Raw genomic sequence first — 18,279 nt, forward strand, 5'->3', positions numbered from 1 at the left:
TTGAGGAAGTTTAAGGTACTTGTTATAATTAATAGTCGTTATAAAAATAAATTACAAAACAAACAACGCAAACTAATCAAGGCGTTTGAGGCAGGCGTAATTTGCGTGCAAATCCAAGTTAGAAAAGTATGTTAATTTGCCTGACCCCTGGGCGTATACTTTCATACCAAGAGCAGAGTTCTTGATCTAACCAGTAAGATATGATCTGTAAGTCCAAAACAATGCTAAGTCATCAGGGTTCTCACTTATACCAGTTAATCGAGTCCTCAATTCACTCTAGCTACTAGATTAGCAGTTCTGGACGTCTGCGTCTCGTCCTGATTACACTAGGGCACATTGAATAACGCAAACATATGAAACCAGTCTGTATTTTGAAGTTGAAAAACGTGAAAACTTGTTTGGAATAAATTTATCTTGACTTTTTACGACACGCACTTCTGAAAGGTCAGGATTTAAAGGTTTTGTTGTTGTTAATTACCGCTAACTTTGTGCCTCCTAAAAACAGACACGGAAGCTGCGAAAAATTTCCAAAAGTTGAAAAGTTCTAGGAAATTTCACGGAAAACAAAGGAAACTTTAATTCTGGGAATGGAAAATTTCAATTCTCATAAGATTCAGAATTTTTTCCATGTGGAAATTTCTCGATTTTCGAAATTTTCCGACGGCACCTCAGTACTCATAAAACATGAGTCCGAGAGGCCGATTCTGACTGGTGCGAACAAGTCGTATTATTCGATACCTCACTCGCGCTTATTGGTGCTCATGAGTAGTCGTGGCAATACAAGCTCATAACAAGATGTGGATCATAAAAAAATGGCCTCTGATCCGACTTTCGAAGTGACGTATTTTATCCCTAGAATTTCGTGTATAACTCTATCATAGTTTTTCTCACTAGTGATTATCATGTGTCAGTCTCTATTAGAGTCATTAGCGACTTATAAAAAGAGTTAGCGACATGACATGTGATTAACATTTCATTTACTTGTACAGTCAGCATCAAAAGTAGCGGATCAAATAACGCTTCATAAGTAACTACCATTCTGTAACAACTTAACAAAAAGTGATGACTAACAACTAAGACTGTAAAAGATATATTTTTGAACGCGAATTTTAGAAAATTATCTACATTTGGAAAAATTATACGGAATATCAGATACTTTTGGCGCGTTGTTTCATCCACTACTTTTGATGCTGATTTACTACTTGCTCACAAATAACTGAACACGCCTCTATTGTCAAGGCGGTAGCGGTGCGTGTTCAGATATTTTTGAGCATCTCGGCCGCTCTGATGTAATATCTGATGGCGTCTGCAGGTAATCTTAAATTCCTAACCAGGCTTGTACTCGGCAGGTATTTTTTTTTTAATTTCATACCAATTGAGTATTAACTTACAGTACAATTGTATTAGTGCTAGTAAACTTAACATTTAATTATAAACATTGCTTGGATAGTTTCATTATTCGCCGCTGACTGACGTTGATCATTCCATCGATTGTGGGTGGTGCAACTAAATTTTAGTTTCACGTACATTGTCCTAGACTTATGTGTTTAAGATTTCAGAGGCTTTGAGTATTTTTAAACAATTTCATAAGTTTTTAGGTACATCTACAGTGACGTATCGTAAAGCATTTCGTAAGCAAGCAACTAGATAAAGTGCTAAATGTCTGGACTTCGGGCCGCCTATGTAGTATGTAGTATGTGTGTTTCACATTCGTATAGTCTCACTTATCAAAGTACTCGGCCCAAGACCCATGCCTGCATTAATTTACTACACCATACAGATCAAATAACTGAACTTGAAACTCTGCAAAGGATGGCTCGGACAAGTGACATATCGAAATCGAAACCCGAGCTCCATTTTGAGTCGAAGTTAGAATCCTATTAAATCGTTCAATATGCAAGGTGCGCAGTTTCAGTTAACACCGAATTCTACACTTAATAGGTACGTTGTGAAATTCTGACACGATTTTATTGCTCCATGGAGACCTTGGTTTCATAAGGATCAACCAACAGTTCGTTTTTTAGCATTAGAAAAAAAGTTAAACAATCTTAACATATATTTTTATTGAATAACGCTTTATAAAAATCAGTAACTATTACTTATGAAAGCAAAATAATATAAATGATAGTGTATCATCCGCCGTGACTTATATTTCAAGTGTTTTTCAATAAAAATACACGTTGTTAATGCAAAAAAAAAACGGACTATAGTTCATGTTACTCTAAGTTACACTCTTTTACCACATCTAGTTATACCGAAATATGAACTATTTCGGCTACCACAATTTGGTGGCCATTGAATGGAAGGAAGGGAAATATAATTTTCCATCTAAAAGATGTACCTACTAGTCGGGATTGGTTTCCTTTGATCACGTAGAGGAAGCTTTGAAATATAAAGTGAAAAGCTGTCTTGTAGCTCGTTAGATACTGTAACTACATCCCATTATTCATTTTATCATCATATCATCATTATTTTTTTTGTTTTTTCATCTCATCATTTTATCCTCTACCCCCAATGCGTATGTTCTCGTGTAGTCTGAGCATTTTCTGAGGTTCGCCCATTAATAATTCTAATTTGGTTTAATTTTATATGGAAATATTCTACAGTAACGAGTTTAAATGCACAAATACCAATTGTTATTGTAGGAATCGAACAGATTTAGAAAGGGCTACAACTAGGGAAAGCAACACCGCTCTGCCAATGTGCTTACTGACAATTTTGCTTCGAGCCCATGCCCCGAGCTCATTTTTTTTAAACATTTTTGTCATCAATAAGTGTCTCATAACTTTTAAAGCGTAAAGCCGTAGAAATTTTACAGGTGTCGGTGAAATATCAAAAATACTCCAATTTTTCTCTTAAATGTTCCATGATTGGTGCCGTTAACATAATGGAAAATTCCTAAACCCTACAATTATGCAAAGTAATCATTAATAACGATCTCTTAGCCTAACTGTTAGTGACCTCCGAAAAGGAGGTCCCGGATTCGAATCCTGGTGAAGACATTTATTTGTGTTTATCATCTTTTTTTTTTTATGGCGGAGCTACTAGTAATAGTTGTCAAACATAAATGTCATAGTTACTAAAAGCAAAATCATTTCTATTTCATTTTAAGGTTCGTATAATAATACTAAGTACATTAACATTTTAGGACATTCTTACACATATTAACCAAGTCCCACGGTAAACTCAAGCTTGCGTTGTGGGTACTTAGACAACGATATATATAATATACAAATACTTAAATACATACTCGTAGAAAACACCCATGACTCAGAAACAAATGTCTGTGTTCATCACACAAATGCATTCCCTTACCGGGATTCGAACCCAGGACCATCAGCTTCTTAGGCAGGCAATAATTATAAGCCAGACCGGTCGTCGAATTCAAATTAATTGTGAATATCTGTCTATCTCACCCCGCTTCCCGCGGCGGAAGCGATGACGTTTAGAATTGACCCCAGGAAATAGCGCTGCCTGAACGGTGGACGGCTGACCTACTACTTCATGTAGGTATACGGCCATATATATTGATATATATGTCGAATACACTTTGACCACAATAACTTTGCACACACTTGGCAGTAATAATACATACATAACTATCCATATACATAGCACTTGGAATTAAAACTTAGCGTGGTTCCGACTCTAGGATGAATGGTAAAACCCACAGATTATACTTTAAGATAAGATAATATAAAGATTCATTATTCAAGTAGGCACATTACAATGCACTACGTCAAATAAAGCTACGCCGGCTCTAACCCTACACCTCTGACCCGAGAAGATTTAAATCCCTCCTCAATTTGAGGAGGGTGTCCCAACATGGACCGGCAAGAAACTCGGCGGGACACCTCTTTTCAAAACATTACATCTTAAAATTAACATGCATTAAATAAGAAAAAATACATTTTAGATTATTATAGAAATCATGCAATTACATACAGTAGCTACTTTTCTTTATAGAAATTTGATTTAAAAATATATATATATATATATCATATCAAATCGTAGAGGGTTTCATTTTAATTATTTCCACCTTTGATCTGTGTACATAACATAGGTTTCTGGTAAATTAATTAAAATATGAGACTTACACGTGTTACGAGTATTGTACATACATACATACATATAATCACGCCTATTTCCCGAAGGGGTAGGCAGAGACCACGGATTTCCACTTGCTACGATCCTGACATACCTCTTTCGCTTCCTTCACTTTCATGACATTCCTCATACACGCTCGTCGGTTTAGGGTGCTCTTGACCTGGCCTTTCTTCAGGATTTCCCCAATTTGATCAGAGAAAGTCCGCCGAGGTCTACACCTTCCAGCTCCCTCTTCTACTTCTCCCTTATACACTCTCTTTGTTAACCTTCTTTCACTCATTCTTTCCACGTGTCCAAACCATCTCAACATACCTTTCTCAATTTTTGACAATTTTTGTGTAGTATTGTACTAAGTATATAATTACAACAGTTATCACACACAGTTGTTTTTTGACATTAGATCATACCTTTAACTCCGAATAAGGTAATTTCGTCCTTATAAACTGTTTGTACGGCTTAACCGGTAAAATATTGATTTCAAATTTACCTTTAGCCAAGATTTCAAATAAATTTAGAATACTATCTGTAACCCGCATCCCGCCCCGCTTCCCGCGGCGGAAGCGTTAACGTTTGTAGCTGACACCAGGAAATAGCGCCGCAAGGGCGGTGGACGGCGGACCTGTTACTACACGTGTATATGAAGGCAACATTGATACCGTTTAAATCTTACATAGCTCTTACAATTACGAAGGATAAATGAGACGAATGATGAATGGGGTAAACCCCGTAAGTAGGTTTACTGGTTTCAACTGTTTTTTGTCCTGGACTGTAACTTTTTGGTATGCCTTCCACTCCACACGTTTATACCCGTTTAATTTCGGGTAATGTTGTATGTGTTGGCTTTGAATTAATGATTTTTTGAATGATTGAATGAATCATTACTATTTTTAGATGTGCGATAAGTAAATGGGCAGATAATGGTACATTAACCAAGTGCAGTTGTGTATGGCGCCATAAAACCTTGAAAGGGTGCAGTTTTTAAATAGCTGAGAAAAAACATAGGTATGGGGGGTGATTTGCCGATAAAATTCATCGTACTATACGTGGTTAAAAGCTCCACTATACGTGGACAAACATTGTATATATCCCGTACCTATTTATTTGTTTTTTTTTAGTTACCAATTATATTATTTTTTAAATTATACGTTTCTAAAACATATTTTCTAAAGTCAGACTAAAATCACAATTTCAATTAAACTTAGTTATAATATCTGTCTAACTGTAACCCGCGTCCCGACCCGCTTCCCGCAGCGGAAGCGTTGACGTTTGGAGCTGATGCCAGGAAATAGCGCCGCAAGAGCGGTGGACGGCCGACCTATTACTACATATACCATATACCACGCATACATTATATGTTGGCATATTGAGGCCACCGAAGTATACACTTCGAAGAAGAAGATACCTTCTTAAGTGCTAGGTGCGTGTAAACGTTATGTTATACCTATAGTTTGGCAAGAGACGCTTTCCAGTAGGCGATGATAATCATACTGTATTTTTCTTATGCTAGTGGTACCTAATAAACGTAATACGTCTTTAACAGCAAAACGAGCCATTTCCAACCATTACCTAACTAGTACTCAAACAAAAAGGCGGAGGAATTAGCTAAGTAGGTAATAAAAAACAATGTTCTTACAGACGGGAACAGTCTCAGAATGTGCATCGCGGAAGGTACAGGCGGACTGCAGACGGTGGTTAACTTCCTAAGTTATTGCTTCTGCAGCTTGCAAAGTAATTATACTCGGAAAATTTTAGTATCAAATGGGCGCTTTAATACTTTTTTTTACAAGCTTTTATTTAACTTGCCCTATTAGTATGTTTCTGTGGGTTAAATCTAAGAAGCTAAAGTTGATCCACATGCCGGTTTCCGATTGAGTTGTAATTTTGCATACATATGTAAATTGGACGATAATGCTATTGCATTTATTATGATGAAATGGAGCTGATATGATGATGGAGATAGTAGGCGGCCATGGAAACTCTGTGATAAAATGGTCCAGTGCACAAGAAGCTGACTGTCAAGCCTGACAGCTATAACTGCCAGGAGACTGTTGCGGTTGTCCCGCAGGCGCCGCAGCGCGGCCGCGCGCATGATGGCCGGGTACCCGTCCACGCGCGCATCCAACATCCCGGACGCGCTGCACTAGCGAGGCAACCGCAACAGTGCCCGGAAGGCATTGTTGTATTGGATGCGTAGGTCGCTTAGCGACCTCTGCGTATAGCTGGTCCATAGTGCACATGTTTAGAAAGTAGTGCAAAAAGCTCGAAACAATGTTATGTTTACTGGCGCGGTGCAACGCATAAATCTATGTGCCAGCACTGCCAGCAGTATATATTAAGAGCTATATTCACTTACTTAAGTCCATTTTGTGGAAAATGCGGGGTAATGGCAAATATACTCGTATATGAGAATTGTAAGGGGGAAATTCAAGCGGCTGCTGGTGGTGGTAACGGCACCAGTTTCCAGTCGGGCAACATCGGGTTTCTTGAAGCCTAGGAACACCACTACAAGGATCACAAGTCAAACTGCGGTCTAATAATTATGCATACGACAAAGTTATAGAGATCCTGGTCTAATGGATGGTATTAGGTGAGAACGGAAACCAAATAAACTAACGTGTAAGGTAGATTAGTTCCGGGTTTCCGGGCACGGCATCCAGCCCCGGATCCGAGCCGTACATTACTATCGTGTTTACTTACGTGCTACTAGTTTGTTTACGCGATTAAGAGAAACAAAGCTCATTTGTATCAGGGCGACGGAAATGTGAATATTTCCTCACCACCACCATACATCACGTATTTTAATGCAAGTTGAAAGGAGACGGCCGATTCTCCATACAAACGTAATCCCATTTTTCTCAAACTTGTAATGAAATGTTAGGCATGACTTACTTCAAATCAGGTCCGGAAATACTACATATCAGGTGCGATGAGTGAAGATGATATGTAAAGGAATTTCATACAGCCTTACACACCTAGGCCTGTAAGGCAACCTTCTTTTGTTTTTAAACGTCAAATTCAACCATAAAAAAACTATAAGCAAAATTCTGCCATTATGCTTCTTTTTCTCTTTTTTTTGTCATTTTTGCGTTTTTGTTTTCTTTTTTGTGTTTGTTATATATTATTTCAGGGACTCAAAAAGGGAAGAAAAAATTCATTATTTTTGCGCTACGACGCACGGTTTAGGAGATACAGCTCCATAATTATTTTTTTTCAGTCATGCAGAAATCTTTATAGGGCTGTATCTCCTAAACCGTGCGTCGTAGCGTAAAAATAATAATTTTTTTTTTTTAATTGGTAACTCGATATTTTTTATTCCAAATCGTCTCAAATTCATAGGTTATCATATCAATGCTGGGCAAAACCTATTTCAATCAAAAAAACATAAAAATAACAACTTCAGTTTCTATGTCAACGAGAGCCGAATTTCATCCCACAGTGGCGACCGTAGCCGTTACGGCGAAGAAATAAGTATAAGCTAGTGCTCACTCATTTATTAGGACATCACTTTACCTTTTCGCACATACGCACGTATTAACGTAATTATAAAAACCCCTGGAAGAAATCCCTTAAAGGGATAAGTTCGCCTTTGTACTGCTTATCCTGTGCTATATTTATATTTTGTCTTTTGTACAATAAAAAGTTTATACATACATACATAAATTATATATATTGTAATAGTATAGTGCGAGTTACCGCACTAGGGCGGTAAAGCAGCACCATATGTACTGTCAATTAATCAAGCGAGCATTGCGAAACTTTATTGTGATAAACTTGAAGCTTAATAAGAATTAAGTTTTAAGTGAGATTAAAACTAATTAATAATACGTTTTACCATATCTCCCATACAACTTATTACTTATTAAGTACGAAAACTGATTTATGGATTGAGAGCTCGATTACTTTTTTTTTATAATTGTAGTTACTAACTTTCGAACCACAACTTAGTTATGTAATAAGTCTGAAGCCATACATCAATGTCTCAAACACCACGATGTATTTTAAACACATTTTTGATTGATCAGTTAACGTTGTATTTAAGCTAGTAGAGACTTTTCAAAGCATTTGATAAATGATTTTAACCCACGGCCCGATTCGAACAATGATTTAGACACGTTTAAGATCTTGGAAAGATCTTTACAAGATCGATAACTAAACGACATCTCAAAATTGACGTTTATTTCGACTCCGCTGTGATCCCAATAAGATCTATCTACGATATTTCTAACGTCAAAGTGACATTGGTTGCCCGAATCGAGCTGCTTCTGTCAATTATATGACATACGTACGATATCTAAATGAGAACTTATCTAAACCAGAACTTATCTTTATCTCATTCTTCTAATCGGGCCGCCATTCAATGTTAATCACGACACTTTGTCATTTTGCCTTTACGAAACTACCGGGAAAGACATGTTAACTAACGGCTACGACCGTAGCTCAGCGGTGAATGTGTTAACAAAATCCAAACCAATACTTTTTCGGGAATCATTAATAACCTTTACATTTTTTGTCTGACACTTTGTTAGGCGTAAGCTTAATTTTACGAAACTGAAAATAGGAGTAATTTTACGTCTTATTTTTTCTACATAAGTTAAACACGCGTTGAGAGGAAAATGTTCCGTATATTTTAGGCAATACCACGTACTAACATTGATTACCTCTTGTAGATTCTGCAATATGGAGAATATATTATAACCTTACTAGACTTAAATCGACCGGGGTATGAATCTTCCCCCCGATCCCGATTTAATTCTTTTTTAGTTTTATACTAACAAATCTACCTATATTTATTATTCAGTACTCCATAATTATGTATGTACAGTCACGAGCTTTAATTTGGGACCCATTTCCATTAAATTTTGTTAGAATATTCATAATGCAATAAGGTCGAAACTTCAGTTCGATAGTGTTGAAATGTCAAGTTAAGACATTTAAATGTCTTATTGAATCGACCCTTGAATTGATAACCTCTTTGCAAAAAGCTATCACTACGGTTTTCTAATTACGAACATGTGTCAGTGTCAGTCAAGATTTGCAAATAATAAACATGCTCGCGGCTAATCGTGATCAAGTAAGACTTCAAATTATTGATTTGCACGAACAAGGAGTAGGCATTCACGAGATATCACGACAAACAAATGTGACTAGAAACACAGGTCGCCGTTGGGTTCGACGTCACGGGAACGAGGGAAATCTTATTGACTTACGGCGAAACAACCATCGCCCGCATGTTATAACGCAAGAGCAGAGCCGCCTGATGCAAAGGCAATACATGATGAACGCCTTTACACCGACGAGCCATTTTGCGGAAACGTTTGAAGTCCACTCTTCAACAGTTAGAAGGCATTTACACGCTATGGGACTGCATCATAGACGGCCTGCAAAAAAAATTGCCTTGACGGATAACCATAAAGCTGCTCGACTTATTTTCGCACGTCAATATCTAAATTTTGATTGGACGACTACGGCTTTCATCGATGAAAAGACTTTTCTATCTTCCCAAAAGGGCAGACTACATTTGTGGCGGACTGACAAGACGCGATACATGGAAGACCACGTAATAGCTAACAACGCGTCTGGTCGCGTTACAGCGAACATGTGTGGCTGGATTAGTTCAGGAGGCATTGGAGAACTTGTAAATTTACCACCCAGAGCCACTGCTCAGGATTATGTTGATTTATTGGACGAGAGTGTGCTTCCGACATTGCGATTATATTATCCACAAGAAGTCGCTAGAATAAATTTTGGTCAAGATAACGCAACCATTCATACTGCAAGAGTCGTTGGAAATTGGTTCAACAATAACAGAGCGAATTTAAATGTTATTCCGTGGCCTGCAAAGTGTGCCGATTTAAACCCAATCGAAAATTTATGGGGCTTAATGGTCCAAGAATGGTCAAATCGAAACGAAAGAGCTAGAAAAGCACTTATAGATCACTGCCACACAGTCTGGAAAAGTTTTAGGGGCACTGACATATGTCAGAAATTGATTGGATCCATGCGGGACCGGCGCCAGGGCGTTATTGACAACCAAGGTGGATATACGCGGTTTTGAATATTTAGCGTAAAAATTGGAGAGGAGTAGTTAGGTGTAATTTATTTTCGTTTTGGCCTTCGGCGATAGTGTTTTCAGTGGGCCTACCGCGAAAACCCAAATTCGCAAATTGCGGGGATCTTTCTCTTTTATTCTCACTAAGAAGTAATTATAGTGACAGAGAAAAATGCCCGCAATTGATGAACTTCGATTTTCGCGGTTATATCCCTGCACCGCTAATAATGCTGTCTATATAGTTGTGATAAGATTGAGTTTTGTGTCATAATAAAAATGAATAATAAAAAAGTTTAATATGTTATAATAAAGGTAATAATTTTTACTGTTATTTTTTTTCGTATCAAAACAATAAAATAAATACAGCCATATAGAAGACAAGGCCAAAAACCCCATTGCCTAAGTGACAATTACTCGGAAAAAATCGGAAATGATCGTTTGCGCTCGCTCCGCCCGGTTGACATAATTGAGCGGTTGCCCCTAGAAACGTAAACGTAAGTTGTCCAACTTGTCGATGGTAAACATTATATGTATGACACTGCGTTAAAATATTAGCTCTAAATAGCGTCAGTTTGCTACACGATATTCAACTTTAGGTGGGTCCTAAATTAAAGCTCGCGACTGTACATAAGTAAATTAGATTAATTTAACTAAAACAAAAGATATTATCTCCAAAATATTCTACTTTAGCTATGATACACAAATGCAAACGTTTATCAAGATTATTATGATGGGAAAGGTCGCTGGAAAAAAGAAAAATGGCGGTCGAAGAAAATCGTGATTGCTTAACATCCGAGAATGTACTGGGAATACTGGGATTCAAATTGTGGCCGAACACTGTGACAGGACAAACAAAAACATGCGGAGCTAGCCTTTACAACTTGAAGATACACATGAAGAAGAAAAATAATAAAATTAGTAACAAAATACCGCAGTAAAAAAGTTGTCAACGTACCTATTTTTGGGCCACCCAGTATCGTTGTGAGCACCGTTCGTCTTATGTGCTATCTAATGGAGAAATGCTCTGTGCGTGCACGTCCATTGGGAGAAAATGTCCCATTCGTAGGGATGTAGAATACAAGGCGAGGAATAAAGAAAAAACAAAGCCTGCATACAAATTCACGAGCAGGTAAGGTTAGGTTATTAAATATTAAGTTCCATTAAATGAGAGTTACGCAAAATGGCAATAACGTTTCAGTTTCATTTTTAATGTGCTTCAGTATAAACATTCCTCGTGGTACCGATGTTACTTTCGCTAGCATAGCGCTTTTTTTTAATACTACGTCGGTGGCAAACAAGCATACGGCCCGCCTGATGGTAAGCAGTTTCCGTAGCCTATGTACGTCTGGAACATGCGCGTTGTCGGCCCTAACACTCCGAGCCCTCGTTGAGCTCTCTGGCAACCTTACACTATGAGTAGGCTGTAGGAACATATAGCGCTGTCTCGCTCACGCATGGAGAGCCATGTTCCATGCTTTTTTGAACAATATGGTCAAAATGAGATGGAACCATTGAAATTGAATACATATACTAAATTAATTTGGCAGAAATATTGGTATAATTTTTTGTTTGTATGTAGCACTATGAAGTATTTAAAAAGCTATATTTTTCTAAGTTCTTTTTTGCCCTTTCTGTCTAAAACGATTGGGCCCCATACCTATTACTTACATGTACCTACATTGTTTGAGTTATTCATAAAAACTAGAGATTTTAACATATTCGCTTTGATTCAACAGTATTTTCTAAATCTCTGGTACCGAATTTTAACAGGAAAAGCCCCACAAAATCCGTATTTACGAGTACACACCTACGTTAAATATTTACCGGCAGGAAATACAAAAAATACTTTACGAAGGCACAAACATACGATGCGGGGATTTCGTGCGGACCAAATATCAAGAACTCGCGAGATGTCACTCGTACCTACTCTCACTGTACTGTACCCCTAGTATAAATTTATTCGATGGCGTCACGTGACGTACGCGTTTGCGTTAAGTCTCATTTTGTATGGAATTTCGAGTTTCCGAAACGTTCCGCTTGGTGCGCTGTTTCTAAATCCCATACAAAATTAGTCTTAACGCAAACGCGTGCGTCACGCTATCGAATAAATGTACACTAGGAGCTCTGATGTTCGCAAAGCTCGACATTCGACATATGCAATAGTATGGCATAAAACAATACGCCAAATGTACCTACCTGGCACATTTTTATAGTTATCTACACAGACAAAACTATACCTACCTATACATTTACACCACACCAGCTCGTACCTAAAGGCGCTTTTTATATAATTAATAATTCAGCCTATACACGTCCCACTGCTGGGCACAGGCCTCCTCTCGTGCGCGAGAGGGCTTGGGCTATAGTCCCCACGCTGGCCCAATGCGGATTGGGGACTTCACATACAACTTTGAATTTCTTGGCGGATGTATGCAGGTTTCCGCACGATGTTTTCCTTCACCGAAAAGCTAGTAGTAAATATCAAATGATATACCGTACATAAGTTCCAAAAAATTAATTGATACGAGGCAGGATTTGAATTGAAAGTCGGACGTCGGATTTCATATCCACTAGGCCACCACCGCTTTCTCTAAAAAGGCTCTTTTTATTTTTTAAAAATTGATAAGAAAGTGATAAGAGTGGGAATGCTTATTTTGAGTAGTTTCCTCATGTAGGCTGGTGGTATTGACTTTTAAGTGACGATATTTTCATTTGGATTCGGTTTGTAATGTTTTTCGGTTTGTAGTTTCCTTGTGTTGGTGTAGTGATTTTTTTGTAACGAAGTTTGTTTAACCCTATTGCCTTCAAACCCTTGCAACGCAACCCTCATCATTCCACATTTTAAACCACTCATTACGCTCGTGTTTCATTTAAGGAATCTTCCCCTTGCTCAGGTATCAATATTAGCACGAGAAGTTAAACAACAACTTTGCACCCGTGTAAAACAAATAACTATTATTTTCGAAACTGTCTACCTTGGAGGATTTAACAACTGCAGACGCCTTATGTCTGTAATTTTCTCTACAAAACAGTCTGCCTAGATTTGCGGGGGAGGGGCACGTTAAGTGTATGGCTATTTGTAGGTAACGTACAAATAACCATGTCAGATAAACGTCAGTCCATACAATAAATATGACCATTGGCCGAGGTTTTCGACAGAGGGGTAAGCTCTTAAAGGCGTAAATCCTCCAAGCTGCATAAATACATACACACATACATACATACGGTTGCATATACGAACAGTGTTTCTTTTATTTTAATCTGTATGTGGAGATATTTGCAATTACCTTGATAGATATATAATAATAGTTTATTCTCTACAATACTTAGTAAATGGTTCGAAAGTAGTTACCCGAATCAGGGCAGCTTTGTGAATACAGAGATGTCAACGGCGCCTCGAGGCAGGAAATCGCTCGTGCGTTATCGAACAGAATTTCAACTGCGTCATAGGTAGATTTTATGGTTTACAATTGTGACGATTACCATAGTTTCATAGGCGGATATTGAGTTTCGAATGTATGTACTTTTTGCTGGATTCTGTTTATACACGCCACGTTAATTCAATTTAGTTAGATCTATCAAAACCAAAGACTTCATTGGGTTGAAATCTTCTCGCTGTCTTGTTTTGGACCACTCCGTCACGCTTGTATTTCTGTATTTTATCAAATAAACAAAAAAAAAGACGAGAGCTCTGCTATTGCATGTCTTTTTAGCTGTAGATAATATTTACCACGAGAAAAAATAAAAAATAAATTTTATCTCATACAAAAAACTACACTCTGTCACGTTTTTAGGGACAAAAATAAGGCAACGAAAAGTATTTTGACCCTATTATTAGGAGCCCATTGCTCAAACGGTATTAGACTAAATATTAGTCCACGAACTGTCAAATTGTATGGGTTACCATGGCGACACGCTAATAATGTTAGATTAATACCGTTCGAGAAATGGGCCCCTAGCCGTGAGCTGTTAAATCAAGAGCACTCTAAGCCAAAATTGCACAAATAAATACTCTTTATTTTAACTTACTTTTATTAAGGATTTTTTAATTTGTGTTTTTTAAATAGTCACACTACTATATATAAAGTGACTAAGTCCACCGTTAGCCGGGTGGTCTCGTGGTCAGGGCGTTAGCAGCGTAAGCTGAAGATGCGGGTTCGATTCCGGCCTCGGCCACTGGTGGTCTTGATCAGTTTTTCTTCAATTTATAAGAATAAACTTGTCCCTTCAAAAACTTAAATTCAATTAGTACTTTTAAATTAAAACTCAAACAACAACTTCTAGAGTTTCAAAGCACGCTACCTCCTGGTACTAGAGTAAAACCGTCGTATCTGTAGTGGTCGAAATCGTTCGCGCTGTTCAACATTGTTAATCTCGGTACCTACTTATAGTAAAATTATTACATTCATGGTATTTATTTCCTCAATATATACTTTATTACCCAACGTATTTATTACCCTAAACTTTAAACCTACCTTCACATATGTCATAGTATCATACAGTATAATCTTATAAATATATCCACAAACATAAACATATATATGCATACCTATATTATTTTCTACACAAACTAAAACAGTCTTAGCCATACAGTTTCCGACAAGCAGCAAGCAAATTCGTTTTGTACGAAGGGTCGGCCTGAAAACCAGCGTTGTGGTAGGTAAATAAGCCTGCTGCAACACATGCTGAGCTTCGCTCCTTTTTATTAGCATCATAATTTTAAAAGTTTTTTATATCTACATGTAAGAAACATTAATTTGGACTTCCTTAAGTTTCATTCTAAGGCTTGTAATGTTTTGTAGCATTGCCTGTAAACATTTTTCAATGTGGTGTTAAATAAAAAAATACTATGTCTTCTATGTAAATGTCCTTCTATTTTGAGAACCTGGCCAAGTTCCTTATTCCTTGTGAACCAAGTTCCTTTATTGATTAAAGTTTATTCATCGTCAGTTGGACCAAAACTCAGATAAACTAAATTCGATTTACCAAGAAACTGGGTTCCCACAAACTGATTTTAAATTCCGAATTCCGAGATACTACGCGGTTGGCTCTGACCCGAATTTTATCGGCAAGGAAATCTCTCCCTTCGGCGCACTTGGACAATTAATGTGTTTACAAGAGCAACATATATCTTGTTTAAGCCGGTTACATTTGATTTTATAGCCCTGGCTTTTTTGTTGGACATAAAATCGTATAAGTATATTTACTGAAAACAAACTTAACTGTTTATTGTTTTGCAAGATTTATATCATTTGGATGACTTGACATGATCATGATAATTAGGTAGCGCTTTTCTCATGCTTACGCGCTGTGTCAGCATGTATATGTGCGTATGTATGTGATCATAATAAGTATGGTACACAAAAGAATATGGTATTTTTTTATTTTTTTTTATTTTTTTTTATTCAGAAACAATACAAATATTGTGTTTGAAATACATTAAAATTAATATTAAAATTAAAATTACTTATATACATTTTTTGCTTAAATTAATATACTATTAAATTACTATAATTTAGTAGTGTAGGGTAGTGCATTGAAACCCCTATTTAAACGAATAAAAATACGCAGGAACACCAGAAGGGGTTGGAAATATTGAGTAAATTACTTGCAACGATAAAATGTAGTGGACTGTATATGAGAAAAAATAAGAAAAAACTTGTTCGAAGTCTTCGATTTTCACTTCTAGATCTTCTGCGGGCCCGCGATTTAAAAACCACCCTTTAAACCATCAGCTTCAGGCATTTCTTCACTTTGTTTTAACAGTGTTTTGCTATTTAATGCAAATTTTGATTTATTCCGAAAAAATGATGCGTTTAGGTTTGCACCAATTCGGGAAATAAGTCACACTTAAAAAAGTATGTACTTATGTTGTATAAAACGTATACAGTACGATGAAATGTCTAATCAACAAGAAAATCACGAATCAGACAGTTTATTTGATGCCAAACGATTTGTAGATCAATAGCCTTACTACGAGCTTGTCACTGACATGACACTGACACATTTGCGAGCGTGTGCGTAACTTACTTTACAGTACATATGGTGCTACTTTACCGCACTAGTGCGAAAATTAGCATATTACGTTACTATGTAGAACATTTAAAGGGCCATGTGTACTATAAAACGTTGTACGATACATGTGCGAATAGGTAATTCGCAGCTCGTGTCGATTTAAAACACTCCCTTTGGTCGTGTTTTAATTTATCGCCACTCGTTTCCAATTTCCTATTTTTCGCACTTGTATCGTAATTTACTATTTCAACAGAGTTAAGAACGTAACTGGTTGCTAATAATATGCATGGAAACGGAGCCTTCTTAATTTGGTAGAGTAACACATTTTTTTTTAACCAAGTATTAGGTTTCAAATGTTAGTTCAAAGAGGTTTTATTACACTAAACATAATTTATATATTATAAATTATCTCGTAAATTCCATAACATTTTATCGATTTGATCTCCATCCGTCAAATAGAAATACGAAAATATTAGCTTTTTTTCATTTTTTTAATTGGCTGTTTGTCGATTTCGTTCGCGTTTTTGCCTTGCGCGCGCATTGGAATCATTCTTATTTTCTCCACGTTCGCGACCATATTTGCTGTAAAAATAAAATTCCGTGCTGCGTTTTTCCAAACATTATTACGAGAATGTCACGATCGCTCGCAGCTGCGGACAGGTGACATAATAAAAATATCATGCTCCTTGTTACCTACGTATTGAAACTATCTATTGTGGTGAAGCTATAAATATTATTATTTATTACATGTTATTTGACGGATTTCCGGCTTTCAAAATCTGTTCCTGATTTGACATTAATCGTAACGTCTAGTACTGGTGCAAGTGCAAAAGCATTGCAATCAATTTCAAATCAATGTAATTTTTTTAAGGTTCAAATGTTCCTTTTAAGGAATGTTTAAATAAAAATCGAACCATTCGTTTTAACTATTTGTCATTTTAATTAAATCATCTTGACATACGCCTACTACATGAATGAATGAATGAATGAATGATTAATTTGCATAGGTAGGTATGCATGGACCCGGGTATGTCCTTAAACTACGTCCAAAAGAGAGATATGGACACTGTGAATGTAATTTCGCTTTGTGTGGTAGGGCACAGCACAGCGGATGTCATTCCAGATTTAGAGCAGAGCCCAACTGGAGAAGTACCTCCACCTTACAGAAAACCGCAGCCAAATAACACTAGACCCTATTCATAGAGTTGTGTTCCTGCCGGTGAGTAAGGTTACCAGGGGGCTTATCGCGAAAACAGAATATCGCATATTGCGGGGATCTTTCTCTTTTACTCTTACTAAGACGTTATTAGAATTATTAGAGTGACAGAGAAAAATGCCCGCAATTGACGAACTTCGATTTTCGCGGTCATAGCTCAGAGCTCAACGAGGGTGCGGGGTGTTGTTAGGGTCGGCAACGCGCATGCTGTAACACCTCTGAAATTGCAGGCATCCATAGACTACGATAGCCGCTTACCACCAGGCAGACCAACGTAGTATTGAAAAAAAAATATACGCATTAGTACCATTAGACCATTACGGCCAGACATTTGAACGGATAAATTCCTTAAAAATGGACATATACATGATAACTGCTTTGCAAAAAAAAAAACAGTCTGATAAACCTATTTGGCATCGGCCCAAACATAATTATTAAAAATCATGAACTAAGAAATGAATAAAAAAAACAGACAAATATTTTATGAGAATGAGAATACAAAAAACTGCATTCATTTTTATATGAAGGCAGGCGGTGCTTCAGAGATTCCGTGTTACCGTGGTGCGGGGCGGCTGACGTTCTAGAAATGCCATATTAACATTCATACAACTGACGTCTGCTTCGAGTGTGATGTGTACAACACATTTGAATACAATCTTATTTTTAGGGCTTCGAGCGCAAAAATTCGCTATTTTTGAGTACCTCATAATTTACTATTTTTTTTTATACTCATTGTAATTAATATTCTCTGGTGGTCAGTTAGGCTCTAGGCAGTATGCATTATTTATTCAGTTTGATCTTTCTCGCAATATACATATATATATATATATATATATATATACAATATTTTTCAATTTTGATTACGCCTCCTTGTCGTAAAGGTTGAAATGAA

Source organism: Cydia pomonella, chromosome 17 (genome assembly GCF_033807575.1).
Source record: "Cydia pomonella isolate Wapato2018A chromosome 17, ilCydPomo1, whole genome shotgun sequence".
NCBI lineage: Eukaryota > Metazoa > Arthropoda > Insecta > Lepidoptera > Tortricidae > Cydia > Cydia pomonella.